The sequence below is a fragment of the Dendrobates tinctorius genome, unplaced genomic scaffold (genome assembly GCF_039654945.1).
Source record: "Dendrobates tinctorius isolate UK_male_01 unplaced genomic scaffold, ASM3965494v1 ptg000046l, whole genome shotgun sequence".
NCBI classification, from domain to species: domain Eukaryota; kingdom Metazoa; phylum Chordata; class Amphibia; order Anura; family Dendrobatidae; genus Dendrobates; species Dendrobates tinctorius.
This window is the reverse complement of record NW_027361714.1, coordinates 20,789,394-20,815,658: the sequence shown is the minus strand read 5'-3', so window position 1 is coordinate 20,815,658 and position 26,265 is coordinate 20,789,394. Positions and strand designations below refer to the sequence as shown.

The window sequence follows — 26,265 nt, the reverse complement described above, 5'->3', positions numbered from 1 at the left end:
TTACGTGACTGTAAAACACAAGCATATGCAGTATCATAGAGCCAGATATTGGAGAATGTCTTTGGTATAACTCAAAATTCATGCTTAAAGAGAACCTTTATGGATAGGATATAATTGAACATTTAGACGGATATGTGCCTAAAACTTAACATATTTATCTTATTTTTATTTAGAGAGCAACAACATATTCAACAAATCTTTACTGTGGTTCCCATTCATACAAGTTCCTGTCCCTATTGGGGATCACAATTTAACCCCTTCCTTACCGATGAGTATGTCATCGATAAGGATCTCCTGCTTTGAGGTGGGCTCCGGTGGTGAGGCCACTTCAAAGGCCTCTACATGTCAGCTGTTATGAACAGCTAACATGTGCCCGCAATAGGCGTGAGCGGAATCGCCGTCCACCCGCGCCTATTAACTAGTTAAATCCCGCTGTCAAAGCTGACAGCGGGCATTTAAATAGCACTTCCGGCCGCCGGTCCGGAAGTGAGCTCATCGCCGACCCCCGTCTTGTGATCGGGGGTCGGCGACATGTTGCCTGGACAACACAGGTCTCATAGAGACCTCTATGGTTGTTCCAGGCAGATGGCTTTGAGCACCGCTCGGTGGTCGGCGCTCAAAGCACAGCAGTAAATCTGCTACATATGGGCGATCTGCTCATCGCCCACATGTAGCAGAGCCGATCGGGTTGTGCATGCTTCTAGTGGTATCATTAAAAATGGTATCATTAAAAATCTCAGCCCGGCACGCAAAAAATAAGCCTTCATCCGAAAAAACAAGTGTGGGATTGCACTTTTTTTGCAATTTCACCGCACTTGAAATTTTTTTCCCGCTTTCGAGTACATGACATGGTAAAACCAATGGTGTTGTTTAAAAGCACAACTCGTCCCACAAAAAATAAGCCCTCACATGGCCATATTGATGGAAAAATAAAAACGTTATGGCTCTGGAAAGAAGGGGAGCGAAAAACGAAAGCGGAAAATCGAAAAAAGCTTCGGGAGTGAAGGGGTTAAAGATGACCTGTTAATTGCTCAAAAACATAGCTAGCCTTGCTAAAAATTCCTGTGCTTCCCTGATTTTGCCACTTTTTGCTGTGTCACTCTAAGGTAGAGGAGATATTCACATATGTATCTTCTGGATTGCACTATGTGAATTATTGGCATTACAATAAAACTGGACATTCCTCACAGTCTTCTCTGGGGGCATGTGCGTTCTTCTCTCCCTCACAGATGCATCCAATCTCAGTTTAGCATTTGAATTAGCAGTCCATCAGTCTCAGAGATTGTGAGCTGTAATTGACGGCATCTGAGACTGAGGGATTAAACGCATGGCCCTAAAGAATATTGTGGAGAAACACCCAGTTGAACTTCAAGCAGAGATTTCAAGTACTGCGCTCCAGAAGAAACAAATGTTAAAATCTCTGCGATGGACTGACACAAGATTTAAACAAATATAGGGATTGAAAATTAACATTTAATATGCCAAGACTCAATAAAACATATATAATTAGAATCTTTAAAAAGACCTACCAAAACAAACTACCAGGTTCTGATAAGGCACCTCTAGTCTGCAATTAATTACGTATGCTAGTACCACTGACATGTAGCATAAGGGCCTAACAGGGTGTTATAGACTAATAATAAGCCAATAAATTGAAATGATATCACTCAGTTGAGGTACACATTAGGATCTGTGGCAAGGGTTTCAAACACTCATGGGAATCTGTGGGCATCCAGCTGCTGTACAGTCGTCCATAGCATGGGTAGAAAAAATTAGTGCTAGTTAAGGAAAATAACTGCCTTCCGACATGTTTCATCCCATATGGGACTCATCAGGGGATACTGCACCCAAGATGGATGACTCAGCCGCATCCGGCAACATAGAAAGCCTTCTGTGGGGCAGTTATCCTAATATAGCACCACTAAAATAGTAATTCATACACCTAGGAAATACATATACCTGTCACAAGTCTTATGGGCATCTAATAGATGAACTGTAAGACTTGGAAGAAACGCCTCCCAACCAATCATAGTGATAAAGGGAGTATTGTCCCACATAAGTCACATCTGGCATGAAATCTCATTGATGATTCCAGTGGAACGCAAGCGCGGTGAACCGCACGCGCTACTTCCAGTGCATGAGTTTACCGGACTCTTGGTAACAGGCATATACGTGCTTACTGTTACTAGTGAGCATAGGAGGCCTGCCAATCACCCACGCTACTTCTGGTGTGCCAATCCACTGGACACATGCATTAACGGCAAACACCGTGAGACGCATAACCTGCTTTCGTTGAGCGCAAACACATTACTTTGGGTGCGTTGTATTATTGAATGCCTGAAGCAAGGGGCAGATCACAGACAAAAGTGACTGCTTCCGGTGTGCAAACACTGGGAGCAGGCTGCCAGTCATAAACCGCACACCTCATTTCCGGTGCATGTTACATGACAATGACAAATTTGTCATAGTGAAAGGAGGTAGACAATAAGCAAAGAGTCCAATAATCATTGTGTCTCGTGATATTCCAAATATACTGTGCGCAAGATTATGATGTAAAGCCACAGAAATGGAATAATTTACTGTGTAATATCATTACACAGTTTAGGATAGAGAGTTTTAGCTAATCTCAAATTAGCTAAAGGTGGTTATTTTTCCTTAAGTGGCACTAATATTTTCTATCCATGGTATGGACAACTGTATAGTACAGCAGCTGGATGCACACAGATCCTCAGGAGAGTTTGAAAACCCTTGCCAGAGATCCTAATGTGTGCCTGAATTGGGTAAGATCATTTCAATGTATTGGTTTCATATTGGTCTATAACACCATTACGTCCTTCTACTACATGTCAGTGGTACTGGCAGAGGTAGTCAATTGCAGCCAAGTGGTGCCTTATCAGAACTTGGAAGTTTGTTTTCGCAAGTCTTTTTAAAGGTTCTAATTTTATATGTTTTGTTGTGTCTTGGTATCTTTTAATGGTTTATTAAATGTTACATTCTAATCCCTATATTTGCTTAAATCTTCCTTATCACCTCATGGGATCACTAGCTTTTGCTTGATTTCTTAATTATCCCCTTTCCGACATTGGGCGCAATAGTACCATGTTGGATTCCGGCACTGAGCCCGCACCTTTCCGGGCACATGACAGCTGATCTATACAGCTGACATGTGCCCACAACAGCCGTGCGTGAAATCAAAATCCACCCATAGCTGTTAAATAGTTAAATGCTGCTGTCAGTCTCTGACAGCAGCATTTAACTCTCGCTTACTGGAAGTGCGTCGCTAATCACGTCATATGATTGTGGGTCACCGATGGGTTGGTATGACAGACCTCTATGGTTGTCATTGCTATATTGCTACGAGCACTGCCCCGTATTAAGAGCTCATAGAAAGTGAGCATTTCTGCTACACACAGGCGATCTGATAAACGCCTGTGTGTAGCAGAGGCAATCAAAATATTGCAGCTTCTAGGCTAACATTGAGACTATTGAAGTATGCAAAAAGTAAAAAAAATGTTTTTAAAAATATTAAAAAAACAAAAAATATAAAAGTTTTGCCCCATTTAAAATAAAACAATAAATAAAACAAATATACACATATTTGTTATCGCCATGTTCAGAATCGCCCGATCTATATATAAAAAAATTAACCTTATAGCTAAATGGCATAACGAGAAAAAATTCAAAATGCCAGATTTGACTTTTTTCGTCGCCACCACATTGCAATAAAATCCAATAATGGGTGATCAAAAGATTGCATCTACACCAAAATGGTATCAATAAAAACATCAGCTCGGCGGGCAAACAATAAGCCCTCACCCAGCACAGGTCTTGAAAAATAGAGACGATACAGGTCTCAGAAAATGGCGCCATTTTATTTATTTTTTTACAGAGTTTGGATTTTTTTTCACCACTTGAAGGAAACCTGTGTTAGAGTTGATGGATTGCACTAAATTAAAATAGAAAATAAAGTGCAATCGCAACCCAGGGTCCACCGTGCAGAGATGTAAAACTGCTGCTAGTGTGAACAATGGTGGTAGGAAGCAGCGAGTGTTCAACTTAATTAGACTATGTTAATTCCACACAGTATAAACAGAATGCATAATACCCAGGTCTGTTAACTTCACAGAGAGATAATGCAGAAGGACTGAGCTTGATCTGTAACTGAATAGTGTTAACTTCACACAAGAACGAAACAGATGCTAAGTCTAGAGAAATAACACAAAAGATGCTAGGTACAAACCCCTGTTAACTTCACAGAGAAGTACGGCACATAGGTTGGGTTTGCTCTGTAACTGAACTGCACACATGAGCGAAACAGATGCTAAGCCAAGCGGTATAAACCATAAGAAGCTCAAACTCAGAAGGTAGACAAATGCACACACGTGCAGACAGACAGGTTCACTCACACCCACAGAACCTGAATGATACTAGCGTGCCTGCGTGTGCCACTGAGAGCCTTTTAAGCTCAAAGGTCCACCCCAAACACTCACACCCAGCCGGCTGTAACATCGCCCGGGGGCCAATCCGGAGCTGCCACATCACCAGAGCAGCTAATGTCCTACCACCAATAAGACAACGCCACATCACGGACATGCTCAATAAGGTGATCTCTGGACTTAGACTCCAGAGCGCAAGGCTGTACCTGTATAACACTGGTTAACATAGACTTGGCTGGAGAGTGATATAGAAAGGTTGTTTTCATATCCCTTTAATTGCCTTTAATACTTCAATTGCCTTTTGCCTATTATTGCTAGAATTATTCTTATGACACTGCAGGCTATTAGTCTCTGTTTCAAGGAGACTATACTTATTATCATATATGCTCTCAATAGTTAGTAACAACATGTTCTGGGTACATGGTAAACAAGGTATGACCCTGAGGGGTGGGGGCTACATGAGCCACATAGAGATACATTAGTTGTAAATGGTATAAAATATTGCCTTGTGTTTCATTACGTCAGATAAAGTGATTTGCCCATGGCCCGTGTGCAGTCTCTTTTGTCTCCAAGCGCTTGTAAATTAAAGGCGTAAAACTCCTAATTCGGATTCAGTGGTGATCTGGCATACCTGATTTTGGTCAGAACGAATACAGCTACGACAGCTTTACACCCAACGGGGACCGTGGAAACCAACCTATTCGGAATCCATATGTGGGAGCTTCCTGGGAGGTTGGACATGCAAAATCCGGCTGCAGCAGGTGAGAACATTTATTCTTACACTATTTTGCATTTGCAACCTCTCTAAGGATCTCTACATATCTCTGGGTAAGGCTGTACAACATGGTTCAAAAGAACCTACATCACCAGTGAGCAGTGAGTATGTCCGTATGAGAGTTGAATAATAGAGTAATAAGATAATAATTGTCATCTGTATTATCTGTCAATCTGTTCTGGCAATATACTAATATACTAATTGGTTGTGTACTGGTGTCCTGTGTAGCACAGAGCCTGGGATAGACTCCGTGCAGGGTTGATTTTGGATTGGCAGTAAATCATATGAGGCTGAAATTTGTATAGGGCTGTGGTTTTTGGTTGTTTTGGTTGTTGTTGATTCTTGTTGTTTAAGAAGTTGGCTTTGGTGTTCTCAGAGTGTCAGTGGACACTGCTGTAGTTTAAGGTGTCAAATCCAAAGGGCAAGATAGGCAGGCTGTGTGAATCCTTGTATGTATGTCTATGAGAACCTCTGAATGAGATGAGAGATGAGTAATTGAGTATAAGGGATATACATAAATCCCCGATTGATAAGGGGTTCCATTAGGTGTGGTCCTCTGTATGTGACAGAGGACATTATTCAACTCACTTTGAGCTGAATTAGGCGGAGTGATTGAAATAAGAGATTTTGGTTATCTTCTCTTTGTACAATTAAATGACCACTGAAAAGTGAAAGAAAAAAAATCCCTGAATGAGCACGTATGAATGAATCATCACACATCATTTTGTGTCAAGAGATTGTTACCTTTCTAGTTTTTGTGGGAGTACCAGGACAGATGCATTATAGATATTTCAAATCTACATCTGGGACTGAATGAATTGAGTAATGATATAGCTCGTGTTATATGTGGCCTTACATTGTAAAGTTTCCTGGATGTATTTGGCCAGAGAAGGGCAAGGCTCGGTTACTCGCATTATACAGTTACCTGCTCTTACCGTGAAATCCCGTGATTTTAAGGGTTTTGTAGAAATTGATTTTGATTAAGTCTAAAGAACTACTGCATTCTGTTAGTGTGAAGGACACTAATTTTCTAAAATTCTGATGGGAGGGGGTAATGAAAGGGCTGTGCGGCTCTCCTCTCCTCTTGTCTTATCTCTGCTGAGTGTCTAATGGGAGGATTCATGGAGCTGCGCTCAAGATTCTCTGTGTTTCTGTCCTTGATGTGATGCTCGCTAAGAGATTTGTGCATTTTAAAGCAACGGTACTTAATTGAAGTGGAATTAAATTTTGTAAGTTGAAGTTGGAAGTTGAAAGTAAAATATGGTGCCTAATTTAGAAGGAAATTGTAAGTGATTGTTTGGTCATTAATGTGTTTGAACCTGCTTCTAGTTGTGTGATTGATTTGTATAGCAAATTGTGGATCAACAAAGGAGGTAGCCGACTGTATGGCTGATAAAGTAGGTTAGAGGCCTATCACACCTGGGCCTTCTTACTTTAGTCAGCGGGTTTTTTGTTGTGGGTGAGAGGCGAGGGCAAGGAGCCTTCTGGATACACCTTGGCAGGATCACTCTGATTTGCTATGTGTGGCCTGTAAGACAGAGGTCCAGGCACACAGAAGGGCATTTCAGACCAGAGGTGAGCTGTATAAGTTGAAGCAGCCTTCCCACGTTCCATGAAGCTGGGCTGGAAGGAAAAAGGCCTATTCCTATTCTAGCCAGCTAATCTAATGAGTGAGAGGCAGAGAGCCTTCTCATTACATCCTGTAGGTCTACCGGGTGAGAGGCAAGAATCCTTCAAGCTACACCTTGGCAGGCTGTCTCTGACTTGCTATGTGTGGCCTGTAAGACAAAGGTCCAGGCACACAGAGGGGCATTTCAGAAGAAAGGTGAGCTGTTGGGAGAAAAGGTTGAAGCCATGGGTAACTTTTTCTGTGTACAGTCGGTGCCCCCAATGGGATCCAAGACAGCTATGCAAATTGTAACTGACAGAGAAGAAAGGAAGCAGTAAAACAAGTGGGACCAATATTGAAAAAGGCAAAAATACCAGAGTGTGAATGTTTGGATGTACAAAAAGGCACAGACAAGGGAAGAAAATAGCAAGTGAATGAATGATGTTTGAGAATGTGCATCAGTATGGAAGGTGTATTATGAATGTTTTGATTGACAAAGTTTAACCAGAGACCCAGACAAAACAGATGGACTTGTAAACACTGTGGTCAGACTCAGACAAACCCAGACTGAATAGCTACTTGTGTGACCTGTGCTACTGACCTAAAGCGAGTTGCACTAAATCCTGTCCAGACAAGATCATAAGAAGCTGACATAATAGTGTGGTTAGTGGGTAGTGGGGACATTGACCTTTGAGGAGTAAGCTGACAGTAGACATCAGATGACCAACCACATCAGGACTTAGAAGGGCGACTAGAATAAGAAAGATAAGAAAGATGCAGGTGTATTATCCCTGGAGCCCCTCTGACCAGCTAGCTTTGCTGAAGCAGCTGCCTGACCCTGAAAACCAACCATTCCCGTTTTACAGACACATAAAGGAAATACAGGAGACATATAAGTGTACCTGGGCAAACCTAGAGAGGTTGGTGAGTTTAAAGGCAGGTGATGCACTAGGACATATAATTAAGACACACACAGATGTGGCAAAGAATCAGGCTTGGGGCATGGATGATAAATCTGCACGGTCTAGGGAGATGTGCTGTGAGTCACTAAAACAGTGGGCTACAGTGGAACAAACAGAGCAGTCTGTACTCCTGACTAACGTGACACAGCAAAAAGGAGAGCGCGTAGAGATATACTTTGGACAGTTACAGCTGAAATGGGCAGACATGGGGTACATTTGCATAAACCCACTTGATGTTAGAATACTGGTGAATGCATTCATTGATGGTATGAATAAAGACTTACAAGACACAGTACAGACAGCCAGACCTGAATGGAGATATGTAGATCCGAAAGACCTCCTTAAGGTAGCTAAAGGAGTTGAGCAAACAAGGACGATAAGACAACCTGTCATGTATGCTGGAGCACAAGGAAAACAGTGGAGACGTAGCAAGGGACCTAGGGACATAGAAACAGTGAGGTTCTGGAATTGTGGTGCTTACAAAACTTATTGCTAGTGACAATACCCCTATGAATTTACTGTCATGATTAAATTGGGAAAGAAAAAAAAAGAAAAGAGGAACCACTCCTCCTTGTTTAAAGCAATACCCCTTGAGCCTAGCCAAATCAATGGCCCTGAGCAGGGATATTAAAGAATATGTTAAGGCAGGGGTTCTGGTGCAAAGATCTTCCCCCTGCAACACCCCTTTGTATCCCATTATGAAAAAAGGACCTAACAGTTCCCCTGACACAGAATGGTTCATGACTTAGGGGCTATTAATGATGTTACAGAGAGTATAACCTCAATTGTCCCTGATCCACACACATCTGTCACAGATCCCAGTGATGTCAAAATGTTTCACAGTCATTGATTTAGCGGATGCATTTTTCTCTGTACCCCTGCACCCTGGCTGACAGTATCTTTCTCCTTTACTCATAAAGGTAAACAATAATGTTGGACAGTCCTCCCACAAAGGGGGAAAGAAATCCCCTACCATCTAATCAGCAACGATGGCAGGGATCCTTGAGTAGTGGAAATCACCTCATCCGCGGATTGTACTATTACAGTACGTGGATGACCTTTTGCTGTTCTGTCTGGACCAGAGGTTCTGCAGGGAAGCTACAGTTTCCTTGCTATGCTTTTTTAGCAGAAAAGGGCTGCAAGGTCTCACGTGACAAATTATAGTATTACAAACAAACGGTGACATTTTTGGGACATTGTATTGCCGAAGGGAAGAGAAATCTGACTGAACACAGGAAACAGGCAATTCAAAATCTCCCTCTACCCAGGTCACATGAGCATCTATGCACTTTCCTAGGCTTGGTGACCTACTGCAGGCCTTGGACAAGGTCTGCTTCACAAATGATGCAACCACTTTATGACTGTTTGTCATCAGACCCCTATGACCTCACTCAAGAAGCAATTGATTCCTTCCATTCTCTCAAACTGCTCATTGTGTCAGCCCCAGCCTTAGGCATTCAAAACTATGACCAGCCATTTTTTCTTGATTTGCACATAGCAGGGAGGATATGCTACCGTAGTACTGACACAACAACACGGAGGGAAACAGAGACCAATAGCTTACTACTCAGCACAATTAGACCCAGTGATCAGAGGGTCACCTACGTGTGTCCGTGCTGTAGGAGCAGCTGCACTACTACTAGGAAAGAGATGTGAGATCACACTGCCGTTTCCTTTGACAATCTATTCCCCACATGACATCAATTCCAAACTTGTACAAGTTCAACCAGAACATCTGTCTATGGCCAGACAGCTCCGACTTGAATATGCTCTACTAATTCTTGAGTATGTCACCTTCAAAAGATGTAACGTTCTGAATCCCGCCACCCTCCTGCCTGTGGATGCAGAAAAGGGGGAATTGGTGACCGTATTAGCAAGTGAGGTAGAATACTTTAACATGACGCATGAACATGACTGCATGGAACTGATGAGTCAGGAGACAGTGGGTTTGGCACACATTCATGAAAAGCTTGTTCCTAATGCAGATTTTGAGTTTTCTTTTTGTAGGTGGCTCCAGATACCACCAGGATGGACGATTCTACACTGGATATTCAGTAGTATCCTCGCATGAGGTAATCCGAGCTGAACCTTTCCCTCCTCACATGTCGGCACAGGAGGCAGAGTTGAAGGCACTCACTGAGGCGTGTAGAGCCGCTGCAGGTAAAGTCGCTAATCAGCCGGTAAGCCCATTAAGAATGCAGAGCTGGTGAAACAATTGATGGAGGCATTGATGTTACCAGTCCAGGTTGGCATTGTCAAGGTAAAAGCACACACAAAAGGTGACTCCATGGAGGTAGAGGGCAACAGAAGGCCGGACGAGGCTGGTAAAGTAGCAGCAAGGCGGCCTAGGGAGCAGTGGACGGTGGCAGGGAGTCAGCGTATTCCAGCCACACTGAAATCCCTCCAGCAACAGGCTGCCCAAACAGAGAAGGTACACCAGGGGAGACTGGGAGCTGAGCTGAACTCAAATGGAGTATGGGAGAATAAGGATAAACTGTGCCTACCGAAGTCCCTGTTCCTGATCATGGCGCAAGCAACACATGGCCCCACTCACGCCTCAAAAAGTCACATGTGTGCCATGGTAGATGCCTTCTGGATCGCTCCTGGTGTCAGTTATGCAGCCGCGAACCTTGTACAATCATGCCTCATCTGTGCACAGCACAACCCAGGTAAAACAGTAGAAGTCCCTAAGAAAGCGATACTTAGGCCTCTCTACCTGTTTCAGAGACTGCAGATTGAATACATACAGCTACCAAGGTAGGAGTGTATGCAAATGTCCTAGTATGTGTTGATCTCTTCTTTAGTTGGCGGAAGCCTATTTGGTAAAATGTGCAAATGCTAAAACGACTGCAGACAAACTGAGGAACGTACTGATCTGCAGGTATGGTGTCCCAGAAATGATAGAAACCGATAGGGGTACACAATTCATGGGAGAAATAATGAGGGAAGTCATGCAGGCCCTGGGTGTACAGCAAGCATTTCATACACCATATAGACCACAAAGTAGTGGGAAAGTGGAAAGACTAAATTGGACACTTAAAATTCAAAAGGCCATGGCAGACAAAGGAAAGAGCTGTGTAGAGTGCTTGCCTCTTGCACTCTTTTCAGCCAGACACACTCCTAATAGAAAGACAGGCTTGTCTCCTTTTGAAGTCCTGTTTGGTAGTGCACCAAAGACTGGCCTGTACTTCCCACAGGTGCTACAAATGCAACACGGTTCTAGGACAGCCTATGTCCAGGCCTTGCAGAAAAGACTTAATGTGGTGCATAAACATGTGTTTTTATCCATTCCAGATCCTAATGCCAGTGCAGATGTGCATCAGCTGAATCCAGGTGATTGGGTGGTTATACGTAGACACATGAGAAGGAGACAGGACCCACAATTTGACGGCCCCTTCCAAGTCCAGCTGACCACATCCACCTCAGTAAAAACTTGAGGGAAAGCCCATCTGGATCCACGCCAGTCACTGCAAGAAGGTCCTTTCAACAGCAGAATGACTGCTCACCTAATCACCTTGCTGGCAGTGGCAGGGTTACTGCACTCTACAGAGACACAGGACATACTCTTAAATGCTGACTGGGACAACAAACTCATTCTGCATCATGCTCTTCTCATAAAGGACATGGAAGGACAGAAACCGAAAGACTGTTGGATCAGTACACACAGCCCAGTATCTGCAAGGACTATGCCGTACTTAGCCTTACCTCTGGAGCCATGGAAGGTATTAACCCCACACTGCATACACAATGAGACTTGGACTCAACATAGGTTTTGGGGAAAAGATGTGCCCCGTGATATATCTGCCTCATTGGCTATAATCGGATGGGTCGCTAATCCCTGGTTTCAGTTTAATATAACGCGGCCTAAGGTACAAATGTGAAGGAGGAATGTGTCAAATAATTTGTCCCACCTGTTGTAATTATATTGACCCTGCTGGCAATCTCCAGATCAGGGCCAGTATAGACAAAATAGGTGAACTTAGAGATCAATGGTTAAAATAACACAGTGCAAACAGAGACTCCTAGTGAGGTAACACATTCTTTTTTTAAATTCAGCAAATTGGTTTAATGGCCTAGCAGGATGGATTTTTGGCATTGTACAGACTTGTATGCAAATTTTGTTGTTTAGCTTATTGTTTTATGTAGCCTTTAAAGCGCTAATATATGTATTACTTAAGCTACTGAATAATGTATGTGTGAAAAAAGAATCTAAGGCTGAACCTTCTGTAGTGTATCAGACTCCAGATAGCCATTGCTGATGGGGAAAGTGAGTGTCCACACTGAGGGTGGATGGGCAAAGCAGGTAGGAAGCACCTTATGGGTACTAGACCCATGAGACAGTAGCTCCTTTGTGGGCATCAGCTGACCCTGTGGCAAAGGTTATACCATTTACAAAAGGGGGAATTGATATAGAAGGTTTGCCTTCATATCCCTTTAATTGCCTTTAATACTTCAATTGCCTTTTGCCTATTATTGCTAGAATTATTCTAATGACACTGCAGACTATCAGTCTCTGTTTCAAGGAGACTATACTTGTTATCATATATGTTCGCAATAGTCAGTAAAAACATGTTCTGGGTACATGGTAAACAAGGTATGACCCTGAGGAGTGGGGGCTACATGAGCCACATAGAGTTACATTTGTTGTAAATGGTATAAAATATTGCCTTGTGTTTCATTACATCAGATAAAGTGATTTGCCCACGGCCCATATGCAGTCTCTTTTGTCTCCAAGCGCTTGTAAATTAAGGGTGTAAAACTCCTAATTCGGACTCACTGGGGATATGGCATACCTGACTTTGGTCATAACGAAAACAGCTATGACAAGAGCCAGCAGTATCCACACATATATCACGAGCCTGAGCAAGATGCTGGGACTGACGCCTGTGCTGAGCAGCAGTTCTGATGGCCGGATCAGAATGGGAGACTGCAGCACCAGACAATGCTTGGGATCTATCCTGTGGAGTGGGAGAATCCTGGCACCTAACAACCTGTTGGCAGGATTGTGTACAGTAACCTACAGACACTGTCAGGTCGGTGCCATTACACTGACTATAATGATACACAGTGATGAAATCCGCCTTGTGTTTGTTGTTTAATCCTTATTTTCAGTTTTGAGTTAATGATATATGCTTGTGCCCCAGGGTGGGCCTGTGTGCGGGGTCTTCATGTGGTACTCTATTTAGCAACAGTTATGGCCAAAAGTATTGACACCCCTGCAATTCTGTCAGATAATACTCAGTTTCTTCCTGAAAATGATTGTAAACACAAATTCTTTGGTATTATTATCTTCATTTAATTTGTCTTAAATGAAAAAGCACAAAAAGAATTGTCCTAAAGCCAAATTGGATATAATTCCACACCAAACATAAAAAAGAGGGTGGACAAAAGTATTGGCACTGTTCGAAAAATCATGTGATGCTAATCTAATTTGTGTAATTAACAGCACCTGTAGCTTACCTGTGGCACCTAACAGGTGTTGGCAATAACTAAATCACACTTGCAGCCAGTTGACATGGATTAAAGTTGACTCAACCTCTGTCCTGTGTCCTTGTGTGTACCACATTGAGCATGGAGAAAGGAAAGAAGACCAAAGAACTGTCTGAGGACTTGAGAAACCAAATTGTGAGGAAGCATGAGCAATCTCAAGGCTACAAGTCCATCTCCAAAGACCTGAATGTTCCTGTGTCTACCGTGCGCAGTGTCATCAAGAAGTTTAAAGCCCATGGCATCCCTAGATGTGGACAGAAAAGAAAAATTGACAAGAGATTTCAACGCAAGATTGTGCGGATGTTGGATAAAGAACCTCGACTAACATCCAAACAAGTTCAAGCTGCCCTGCAGTCCGAGGGTACAACAGTGTCAACCCATACTATCCATCGGTGTCTGAATGAAAAGGGACTGTATGGTAGGAGACCCAGGAAGACCCCACTTATTACCCCGAGACATAAAAAAGCCAGGCTGGAGTTTGCCAAAACTTACCTGAAAAAGCCTAAAACGTTTTGGAAGAATGTTCTCTGGTCAGATGAGACAAAAGTAGAGCTTTCTGGGCAAAGGCATCAACATAGAGTTTACAGGAGAAAAAAAGAGGCATTCAAAGAAAAGAACACGGTCCCTACAGTCAATCATGGTGGAGGTTCCCTGATGTTTTGGGGTTGCTTTGCTGTCTCTGGCACTGGACTGCTTGACCGTGTGCATGGCATTATGAAGTCTGAAGACTACCAACAAATTTTGCAGCATAATGTTGGGCCCAGTGTGAGAAAGCTGGGTCTCCCTCAGAGGTCATGGGTCTTCCAGCAGGACAATGACCCAAAACACACTTCAAAAAGCACTAGAAAATGGTTTGAGAGAAAGCACTGGAGACTTCTAAGGTGGCCAGCAATGAGTCCAGACCTGAATCCCATAGAACACCTGTGGAGAGATCTAAAAATGGCAGTTTGGAGAAGGCACCCTTCAAATATCAGGGACCTGGAGCAGTTTGCCAAAGAAGAATGGTCTAAAATTCCAGCAAAGCATTGTAAGAAACTCATTGATGGTTACTGGAAGCGGTTGGTCGCAGTTATTTTGGCTAAAGGTTGTGCAACCAAGTATTAGGCTGAGGGTGCCAATACTTTTGTCTGGCCCATTTTTAGAATTTTGTGTGAAATGATCAATGTTTTGCTTTTTGTTTCATTCTCTTTTGTGTTTTTTCATTTAAGACAAATTAAATGAAGATAATAATACCAAAGAATTTGTTTGCAATCATTTTCAAGAAGAAACTATTATCTGACAGAATTGCAGGGGTGTCAATACTTTTGGCCACAACTGTATTTATAATAAAGACTGCTGATAGGTCACTGATCCCTCCATGACCTGCCCCCTAGTTAACATAATGAATATTATATATATATACTAAAAAAATAAAAACACTTCTGCAGGTAGGTGCCAGCCGTAGCACCTTTGCAGCAGCATAATCGCATGTGTAATGTGCATATAATTATTATGGTTGAGGTTATCCTGATATTTAAAAAATATATAAATCCATTTTAAAATGACATACACTGTGCCTGCGTAATAGCAGTTATCGCTGTATATAGAGGTGATCCAATAGCTGTTACTGCGCATGAGCCGCAGAGAAGAAAAAAAAATCCTTCTCTAAGAAGGCGCTGCCGAGCCTCTGCAGTAGCAGCTATCGGGGATTGTCAAAAGCTGCTATTGTACAGGCGCTGGTGGCGCCATCATGCTAGAGAAGAAAAAAAAATCCTCCTCCAAGATGGCACCACAGATCTTGCGCAGTAACAGCGGTCGCCAATAGCAGCTACTGTGCATGCGCCGATGGCACCATCTTGGAGGAGTACTTTTTTTCTTCTCTGCATGCACAGTAGCAGCTATTGGATCACCTCTATATACACCAGTAGCTGCTACTGCGCAGGCGTGGCAGGCGCCAGTTTCAAATGGATTTTTTTTAAATATCAGGATAGCCTCAACAATAATAATTATATGCACATTACACATGCAATTATACTGCAGTGCAGGTGCCACAGATGGCGCCTGCCTGCAAAAGGGCTTTTTTTTAGTATGCATATATAATATTCTTTATGTTAACTAGGCAGTCAGCAGTCTTCATTATGAATACCTAATAAGAGCACCACATGAAACCCCCCCACAGGCCGCCCAAAAGCACGAGCATATCATTAACTCAAAACTAAATATAAGGATTAAACAATAACCAAAAGATGGATTTCATCAACCAAGATATCATTTATATCAATATAACGGCACCAATCTGACACTGTGTAGGTTGCTGTGAATAATCCTGCCGACAGGTTCCATTTAAATAAAAAATAACATAGACATGTTTGGTGTCTATGAGCTCGTAATGACCTGGAGAATTATAACGGTCGGTCAGTTTTAGCATTTAGTGAACATGGTAAAGGAAAAAAAACAACTGTGGGATTGCACTTTTTTGCAATTTCACCACACTTGGAATTTTTGTTCCTGTTTTTCCAGTACATTATATGCTAAAACCAATGGTGTTGTTAAAAACTTGTTCCACAAAAAACAAGCCCTCACATGGCCATATTGACCAAAAAATAAAAAAGTTATGGCTCTGGGAAGAAGGGGAGCAAAAAACAGAAATTCAAAACTGAAATATCCCTGGTCGATAAGGGGTTAAAATCAAATTTGATATCTCGTAATGGACTGATGCAGCACAAAATGGAAAAAAAGACCAGAATCAGAGGAGTTTAGTGATTATCACCAGGTGCTTAAGTCAATTTTTTTGATTAAGTGACAGAGCTTTATTTTTTATTTTTTAAGGGTTTATCTAGTCTGTAACTACATATATATTTACACAACCCACATAAGACACACTGATGACAAGCTGAAACAGGTTATACCTCAATAGCTGTTTTTTCTTTACTCCTTCTACACATGCTCTATAATTTACCAGAATCCATCTTACATTGCTTCTTATATCACTAAATCCAGCATAAAAATGGCAACACAAATCTCCTCTGTACTTCCATGCTGCATACAGCCTCCCCTCAAACACATTAGTATCTCCTACCTCAGAGGCAAAAGTCTCACACTGCTGTCTAGATAGCGCTCCACCATCTCTCTATTACTACAAAATTTGAGAGGGCATTTTTTACAGTATATTTGAGAATGGGTTATATTTCTGTCTCTCTTGAAGTCTCCCAAGAGGTAATAGGTCCTCTCCAGCTTCTAGATCACTAAATTTGTCCATTTTTATATTTTTAGTATAAACATTTAACCTCTAAGCTAATATTCCTTGTCTAGGTTTTGTACAGAAGTAATAAAAAATTATATAAGGCATGGACGCTTTGTACTTAAAATGTATTTTGTCTTTTACATGTTTGCCCATACTGTGCAGCTACCTTTACTTTCTCCAGTGTGTTGTACAATTAAAAATGTTTTCTCATCTTCACAGATGGGTAAAAAGCAATTGAAAAATGTTACCTCTTATTAAAAATCCCCCACGTTGTCAATAACAAATATTTTTAATTGAATAGTTAAGTAATTGTTGTCTAGGTTAAAAGCAGCTTCTGCAGTCAATCTGACGTGAACAGTGTCCTAGACAAGGAGCGTATGCTTGAAAACTGTCACAATGGTCCCCCTGGAAGATCTGGATTTAGATGGTCGTGTCGGATAAAGAATCACAAGTCTTCTTTAGAGATGGTGTGATTTGGGTCCCATATTAAATGGATTTAGTTTCCTCTGGTTGAAGAGGTTAACAATCCTTTTTATGCTGATCAAAATCATTCAGCTCCATTTTAGCTGCTTCTGATCTTGTCATTACCTAGTCTTATAAAAACTGGTCAGACCTTCTTATCCCTGCCTGTGAAAGATTTGTCTTCCTGTGCTGTATGCTAAAATTAAGTGGTTGGAGTAGAGTTATTGTAAGAGTGCTCTGTGGTTTCCTGTAGTAGATGTGTGTTTATCTCTTAAGGGCATGTCACACTAAGATATCGCTAGCAATATCGCTATAACTTGTGACGTTATAGCGATATTGCTAGCGATATTGCTATGTGTGATACTTACCTACAACCCGCTCCCCCGCGGATTATCGCTGATCGCGCGAGAACAGGCTGGACTGTTTCTCGTCGTCAGCTTCCTGCAGCGCTTCCTGCTGTGACGACGAGTGAAGCGTGGAGCCGGGCGGGAGGACGCAGGATCGCCTGGTGTGACAGGTAAGGCCTCTTTCACACTTCAGTTTTTTACAATCAGTCACAATCCGCCAGGTTTTGAAAAAAACGGATCCTCAATTTTCTTTTGAGGATCCGTTTTTTCCCCCATTGACTTCCTTTAATGGCGGATTGTGACGGATTGCTGTCCGTTGCATCCATTTTTTTTGAGGATCCGCCAAAAGTTGCTGTTCGTCACCATCCTCAAAGATTTCAAAACGGAGCTTGCAACGTTTTTTTCTCTGGCGGATCCTCCACACACTCATTTAAGCCGAAATTCATTCTGGGTGCCGGACACAAAAAAAAATTCTCTCTCTCTCTCTCTCTCCTTCCCGGCCAGTGGTTCCTTTAAATTTCCTCATTTTTCAGGATCCGTCTGAAAACGGATCCTGTGCCATCCGTTCACATCAGTTGCGAACGGATCCGCTTGTCTGCCTTTTTGGCGGATTTGAACTGATGCAAAAAACTGAAGTGTGAAAGAGGCCTAAGTAGCGACCCCCGTCCCCAGCGATGTCGCTAGTGAGATCTGCCTGTGTGGCAGCTCACTTGCGACCACTTAGCGATGTACCAGAGATCCTGACCGCGTCATATCGCTGGTCGGGATCGCTGGTGCATCGCTAAGTGTGGCAGTACCTTTAGTCTCTGTTCCCATTTAACATATTCCTCCCTGACCCTATCCTCCTCCTTATTGTTGGTTAGTGCTTTTGTATGATAGAGGGTTTTTTTTATCCTTGTTTTGTCTTTGTGTTTTATTTACCTTACATTTCTGTCCCATGCTTCATTGGGTGGGATAGGGGAAAGATAAGGGTTTAACAGGAGCATAGTAAAGTTTGAGAATCATGTCTCTATACCTTCAAGAGTACCCACAGGAAAGGGATAGTTAGGGTCCGAGTTCAAGGAACAGTTTGTGGGCCACCTTCCTTACCAAAGATCGTCACAGCATGACACAAACTCTTTGCTATGGAACCTGCAAAAGCTGCTCTGAAACTGACTGGATCTGTCCAGATTCAGTGCCCATGGACTTCTCATGCTGCTATCAGCAATCTTCAGGAATGCATTGCACCCTGGCATGCAGGAAGCCTAGGGGTTGGCGAGTGAGCTCTTCTGAAGATAGATAATGAGAATACCCCTTTAAATTTTGTTCATTAATATAATGGCACAAATATAACAGTCTTGAATCCATGGAAACTACTGCACTAGCAATGCAGTCTCTGTAATGAAAGCAAGAGACTATGATGCTGTGTGGTTACATTTCAGTTCATTAGTGATTGCTAATGATGATGGAAATGAAACCCTGCCGTTTGCTTTATCTGCAGGCATATCATTTTCAGTCACTATGATAAACTATTTCTCAGTGCACAATTCTTTCAGAAATAACCATTTTAATTTATTTGGTGCATCATGTAAGGAGTTAAATGTCAAAATTCTGTGTTTAAAATATCTGCTTAGTTCTAAGAAAATGAACCATGACTCTTTTTTCCTTCCTTGTTGTACAGGATCAAGGGCTTGTAAATGGATTTAGCTCATTATAAAAGATCCATCGACCAGCACTGGCAGTGTGTTGTCAGGATGCTACTTATTCTGTATACAATGTTAATTACAGTGTTAAATGAGCATATATAAGAAGTATGCATGATAATACTTAAATATGGCATGCTTCAACTCTGAATCTAGCTGATTATGCTCATAATGTACATTGCCAGGAGTTCACTGTATTATTTATTTCTATCTTTTCTTTTGCTTTTCTTTTGACTGCTTGTTTTTCTCTTGTGTAGGATGCTTATTGTGACCCTGTTACTTTTGACATTTGACAGTATTTTTATTGCTGATCATTTTACTGCTCAGAGAATGAATGTTAATTTTCATTTACATACAACATAATTAGTCAGCCATGTAAAATTATTGCTCAAATCAAATAAGCAGACAGAAAACCTGTTGTGACCACTAAATCCCTTCTGTAGCAAGAAGGTCCCTTGTAATCTCTAGTGCAGTCAGACTGGAGTGGCTAGGGTCCAACAGTAACATTGACTCTGGGGGACCACTGTGGTAAATATTACCTCCTTTCATTCACAAGTTTACTTTTCATTCTATATATCTATAACTAGGTAGTTTGTTGAATGAATAATGGAATGCTGCTTGTGTCTGTACGCAGTGAAGCAAGTGGATTGGGCTAACTAATGCTCACGTTGTGGGTTAAGTGGATCACTCCTGAACAGGGGCCCACCGGAGAATTTACCTGTTCTCCTGTCGGCCAGTCCAAGACTGGTCCAGTAGAGAATGATTTTCTCATAGAAATATGTGTTGTCCAGATAGTTGGCTGTTTCTTTTGGATGGTATTCTCAGAATGGTAGTGGATATATTATTTCAAGTCCAGCCTCATACTTAGTTTGTGTTGAGTCTAAATGACAATCAGTATGCATACATTGGCTGTAACAAAAACATCCTTCAGCTTACCACATGCCAAGAAAGAAAATGCCCAGGTTATCTTAGTTTTGCAAAATCTGATATGTTTTAATAAGTCATCTTGAGTCACGTGAAAAAAATGCCCAAAAAGTACATCTCACTAAAAGTAGATCTCAAGGTACAAAAGTAATTCCAAGAATGTATGAAAACAAAAAGTTTTATTATAGAATTAATGTCACAAAGGAGGAAGAAAAAGACCGGGTTCTTCAATGCATCCGCGCTGACCACACAAGGACAGAAATATTCTTCATGACTTTATTGTGCCCACGCATTTTGTGGCAGAACTGCCACTTCCTCAGGGCCAAAGAGGAAGTGGCAGTTCTGCCACGAAACGCGTTGGCACAATAAAGTCATGAAGAATATTTCTGTCCTTATGTGGTCAGCGCGGATGCATTGAAGAACCCGGTCTTTTTCTTCCTCCTTTGTGACATTGGTATCTACGGGAGTCTGCAGCAACCACTGGTTCCATTCACATTCTGCAAAGGGTTGTGACTGTTCACAACCTGTAAAGGTAAGTGCACTAACCGTGTATTGTCACTCAAAAAATCACTTTTATCGCCCTATGTGCGCTCTCTTTCCTTAATTATAGAATTAATGTAGCAGATATTAAAAAAACAAATAGGAAGATATAGGAGATAGATGATAAAATATACTGTATTCTGCTTTTTGGAAGAAAAAAAAACATCAAAGGACTAATGTAACATTTTTCAGTTCATGTGATATTTGGACCCAACTTTAATTGGCGATTATTAGTTAAAACAATTCTACATATCCATGAACAGGAATCATTCTAAATTCTCTTTAAAAGAAAAGTTTTCCATAGCTATAAAAGTTAAGATCTTTCTTTAAGATAGGTCATAAGATAAGTATCAGATTGGTAGAGTTTAGATTTCTGGAACTCAATTGAATACCTGAGAATAGCTGTGCTTCAGCTAGGACCACATCCTTTTTACTGTTTAGCAAGCAGAATGCTCTATAGTTGTTGGTGGGTGGCTCTGCTTTGTACTGCACTTTTCTGTTGTTTGAACGTCTGGAACTTGGCTTCATTGCCTGGCACAGCAGCATGACTCTGAGTCTAGTACAGCCAAGGGCATTCAAAAAGTCTCTGGCCACCTCCATCAAGTGTTATGGGGCTGACCACATGTAATTTGATATTCACAGTCTATCCTAAAACCAGAAAAAAATGTTTTAAGCATATATCAAAGGTAATACAGTATGTGTAGGTGAAATACAGGTGCATCTCACAAAATTAGAATATCATCAAAAAGTTAATTTATTTCAGTTCTTCAATACAAAAAGTGAAACTCATATTATAGAGTGATTACAAACAGAGTGATCTATTTGAAGTGTTTCTTTCTGAAGTATCCATAATCAATGATGGTTTGGGCAGCCATGTCATCTGTTGGTGTAGGTCCACTGTGTTTTATCAAGACCAAAGTGAGAGCAGCCGTCTACTAGGAAATTTTAGAGCACTTCATGCTTTCTTCTCCCGACAAGCTTATTGGAGATGGAAATTTAATTCTCCAGCAGTACTTGGCACCTGTCCACATTGCCAAAAGTACCAATTCCTGGTATAAAAAAAACAGTATCACTGTGCTTGATTGTCCAGCAAACTCGTCTGGTCTTAACCACATAGAGAATCTAAGGGGTATTGTCAAGAGGAAGATGAGAGACACCAGACACAACAATGCTTAAGAGCTGAAGACTGCTATCAAAGCAACTTGGGCTTCCATAACACCTCAACAGTGCCACAGGCTTATCGCCTCCATGCCACACCGCATTGATACAGTAATTGATGCAAAAGGAGCCCCGACCAAGTACTGAGTGCATTTACTGAACATACATTTCAGTAGGCCAAAATTTCAGATTTTAAAATCATTTTTCTAGCTGCTGTTATAAAGTATTCTAATTTACTGAGATAATGACTTTTGCGTTTTCATTGGCTGTAAGCCATAATCATCAACATTAACAGAAATAAACACTTGATATAGATCTCTCTGTAATGACTCTATATAATACAGTATATGAGTTTCACTTTTTGTATTGAAGAACTGAAATAAATTAACTTTTTGATGATATTCTAAATTTGTGAGAAGCACCTGTAACTCTTAAGAAACTGAGTGAGAGGAGATAGATTAACCCTTGCAGGCGCACCCCCAAGTCACGTGCTGAGAAGCAGGTACGTGAGAAATTGGTGGAAGAGATGGCACAGTGGCTCAGAGGTTCAATTCCCACTAAGGACAACATCTGCAAGGAGTTTGTATGTTCTCCCCGTGTTTGCGTGGGTTTCCTCCGGGTACTCTGGTTTCCTCCCACATTCCAAAGACATACTGATAGGGAATTTAGATTGTGTCCCCATTGGGGACAGTGCCAATAATCTCTGTGAAGTGCTGTGGAATTAATGTCGCTATATAAATGAGTAAAATAAATAGAAATAAGACGTATACAGAAATTACAAGAATTATACAGATACCACAATAATAATAAATATACCGTAATGCATAAAGCCAAAGTGTAAGAAGACTATTACTCTTATTATTAGGTGCATCTTTGGATGGTAATCTGAAAAGGGTTTTGCTTTATGCCATATTATCTAATAAGGTAAAATGGACCCAATAGCACATTTTTTAAAAAGTTTCATGTTGGAGTAAATTGGAATAGTAATAATATAAATTAGTAACTTCTAAAGATATTACCTTTGAAGGCGTTTTCTTATCAGCTGTACTAATCATTATACAATGGAGATAAACCAGGAAACAGTTGATTTTTTTATAGTAAGCTACAACAACCTAGACAAAATAATATAGCATTGCATAGCAGCTATTCAGTAGAAATGCACTAAATGGATGGCCCTTACATTGTGACTCTCTGTTCTGGTACATAGACCCCTATAATGATGTTCCCTTTATAACCTTGCTCACACAGTGCAACCTTGGTGAAGCTTTTCCTAGTGAAAGCCAAAGAAAGTTCACGAACGAAGGAAAATCTAGAGTCAATGCTGCATCTTCTCATCTGGTATGCAATCTTAGGTAAAATGCGCTCTTGGTTTTGAAGACTACATAGTGATGCTGCTTATCCGCACAGTGAATTATCTCGAATTCTCTTACTTTTATTAGCCTTTGCTGAGCTGCAAGCGGGAATTATCTATGGTTAGATTAGGAGATTTATGTTCCTTCTGACCTTCCTGCTCTAGAAATGATTAGGTTATGTGACGAATAAAGAATTATAGATAATTCAATATATTTTACATAATTAAGAAGCGGTGCAATAAAATGAAGCACTAATACTATTCAAGTAAAATAGCCAACAGTACAATATAGTATTTCTGTTCTTATTTTACTATAATTTTACTACACAAGTTCCATCTTATCTAATTCAGTACATGATTTTTGGCTTAAGGTCAGAATGGATGAAATGACAAATTCCAAGGCAGTGTAAAAAGTATACAAAAAAGTCACAATAAAATGTCAAGGGTAATACAAACACGTTTTAAAAGTCCTCCTGGCAATTGTCAGTACAGGCAGTTCTTGGGTTGGCTATCTCGCATTTGTTCAAAGTCTATAAAGCATAATTTATGTTGTTTTAAAGTAATACTAATAGGTTTGAATTTTGCCAATACAAAAGAGCGCTATAAACCTACCACCTGCGGTGGCTTCTGAATAAAGCTATACTTTAAATCATTACATGCCTGAAGGGTATGTTTTATTCTCCATTTTAAACCAATTTAATGTAATATATTTTTCAGCCTCGACATGTCAGTTTATAACAAGAGGAAATACTTATGAGTGTCATTACGGGTTGATGTCATATTTATTCTCGGCAATGAATGCACGAAATGAAAACATGAATGTGAAATGTGAATAGCGGGCTAATAAGCAATATGCCAAAAATGACAGCTAATATAGCACAATGGCCTCAAAGGCTTCTTTTATCTTTTCTAAGTGAAAATCGAGCATTTCAAAGAGAAATGCAATTCAGGTTAAACACCATCAGATGCTTTAGAAGCAAATTTGTCACATTAAATAAAGATATTAAAGCCTTACGTTTGCTTGTTTAAACAGGCCATGACAATTTCAAGGATTTCCAGACATAAATAACATCAAATCATACTATAAAAACCATAGTAGCTTATTTCTATCAATGGCAATGAACTTAATAATGGCCAACATCCTAAACATTATTTATTCAGAGCAATAAACAAATGCATTTTTATATATTATTCTGTATATATGAGGTTCAGCTCAAATTAAAGGGAATCTGTCAGCAGGTTTTTACTATTTAATCTGAAGACAGCATAAGGTAGGGGGGTTAAAACACAGATTTTAGCCCAGCTACAAGGTTTTGTTTGCTTATGATTGTTTTAGCACCAGGAGCTTATCATTGCTGTCTAGCTAGTCACGTGAGCCCTGATCCCTCACGCTCCTTTCTGTAATAAGCAACTCACTCTCTATGGACATTGAATATATACAGAGCCTGGTGTGGGCGGGAGCAGCTTCCTCAGCTCTGCTCCATGATAAATCTAAAAACTCTGATTGTGTCAGAACAGCTGCACCCACTAATCTAAGTGATACATTGTCGAATTCATCTTCTCTTTACCTACATCATGCTGCTCTCAGATGAAGTAGCAAAAACCCGCTGACAGATTCCCTTTCAAAGCAGTTTTCCCATGCACAGTTCTTATCAATTGGAGGAGTCTGATGGACAGATGTGGTCACATACTCCTCCATCAGCAAATAGATCAACAAAAGGGGTGCCGTGCAGACTGCAAATAATACTTTAATAATTCACAGAAGAGATCAGCACTGGACCTGCACCTTTATATTAGCATGTGCCACAAAATCAAATCCCCAGCACATTTGTTAAAATACCCTTGCACACATTCACACCACGACCAATTTTCATTTTTTTATGCTTTCAGTCCCCTTTCCCCTATATATATATTGTGGTAGAGCGGCTCACATTGCTGGACACAGAGGTAAAAATGGAACACTGTCTCTTTAAGAAAGTGCTTGGTTTACTAAAGGCAGCATAAACCAAGCTGGGAAAAATAAACATGGCCCTCTGGGCAAAACTGTGAACCAAAACAAAACACAGTCCTTCTCCTAGCGGGGATAAGCCCACTAAAGGAAAGCAATGTCCACGGTTCAGGTCCTTTAACAAGCACTTTCCTGGAGTGCTTCCTCTCCATGAACACTGAACACTGCTGCCTTTGGAAGCCAGCTACTTAAGCCCCAGACCATGTGACTCCTCTCTCCATGTGATTGATCACGTGACTGTGACACCACACAGGTTCTGTCAGCACATGGCAGTGCCGGTGATGCAGGTGGAGATAAGGTGGACATCTTCCCACCCACTCTATGGATGTCCACATAAAAGCCAGCCCATTATGCAACTTGGCTTAACCCTCACAACACTTAGTGTGCTGGAGGAAAAATTCTGGGTTTTATATCACTGACGCCATTAGGCATAGTGACACATATCTCCCCTCCAGTACTTTACCAGTGACTTTGTCACACAATATATACTGTATATATATATATAGATATATATGGTAAACTGTATATGCACACACACATAATATATATTATATATACTGTATGTATACAGTATATATATTTATAAAAATGTATATATAGAAAAAAAGAAGCAGCACTGACAAAGTCAGACCTTTCTCAAGCCGTCATCTTGATAAAGGCACCAGAAACATTCCAGCAGGAACTGAAACATTTGTATTAAATAGGCACCAATAAATATTTTCTCCACTTAATGGAGGAGTGCCTGTTTTGAATATTATATATTCACCATATATATATGCATAATTCTTCCCGTCATGGTTAGCAGGCAGAGCTGTTACCGAATGTACTGAAACTGACATTTACAATTTATGTTTAGGCAATACTTTACTTACTCCATTTTGCTAAGTAAAAATATAGTAGCATACGGTAAGTCATGTAAGAGAATATAACAAGAACATCAAGGAAAAAAAATCACTCTGCAGTAGCAGTTATATACTTGGATTGTGTTACAACAATAAGTTATTTTTCAGTAAATTATTCCAAGGTTATACTGCATTCCCTGGACTATTTTCATGGCCAGCAATAACAGTAATACTTAAAGACTTACATTGATCAATTTCTGCTTGCATTACTCTGCATTTACCTGCAGGGCTGCAGCATGACAACCACATATCCATATAGCTTATAGTTCATGTTTCTTTGTGGCCTACATATATAATACTCTTTTTTGTGTATTATTATAATAAAGTAAAAATGTAATATTTGCTATGGTATGGCATAAGATATTTGTGGGAGCTACCTCTGATTACCTTATTCAG

General features: G+C 40.8%; 1 protein-coding gene across 1 annotated transcript in view; it reads right to left on the bottom strand.

Annotated features, from left to right (window-relative positions):
* The window catches only part of NKAIN2 (sodium/potassium transporting ATPase interacting 2), a 1,580,095-nt gene that overhangs the window by 836,715 nt on the left and 717,115 nt on the right, over positions 1–26,265 (bottom strand). The gene's annotated exons all lie outside the window — the stretch shown is intronic.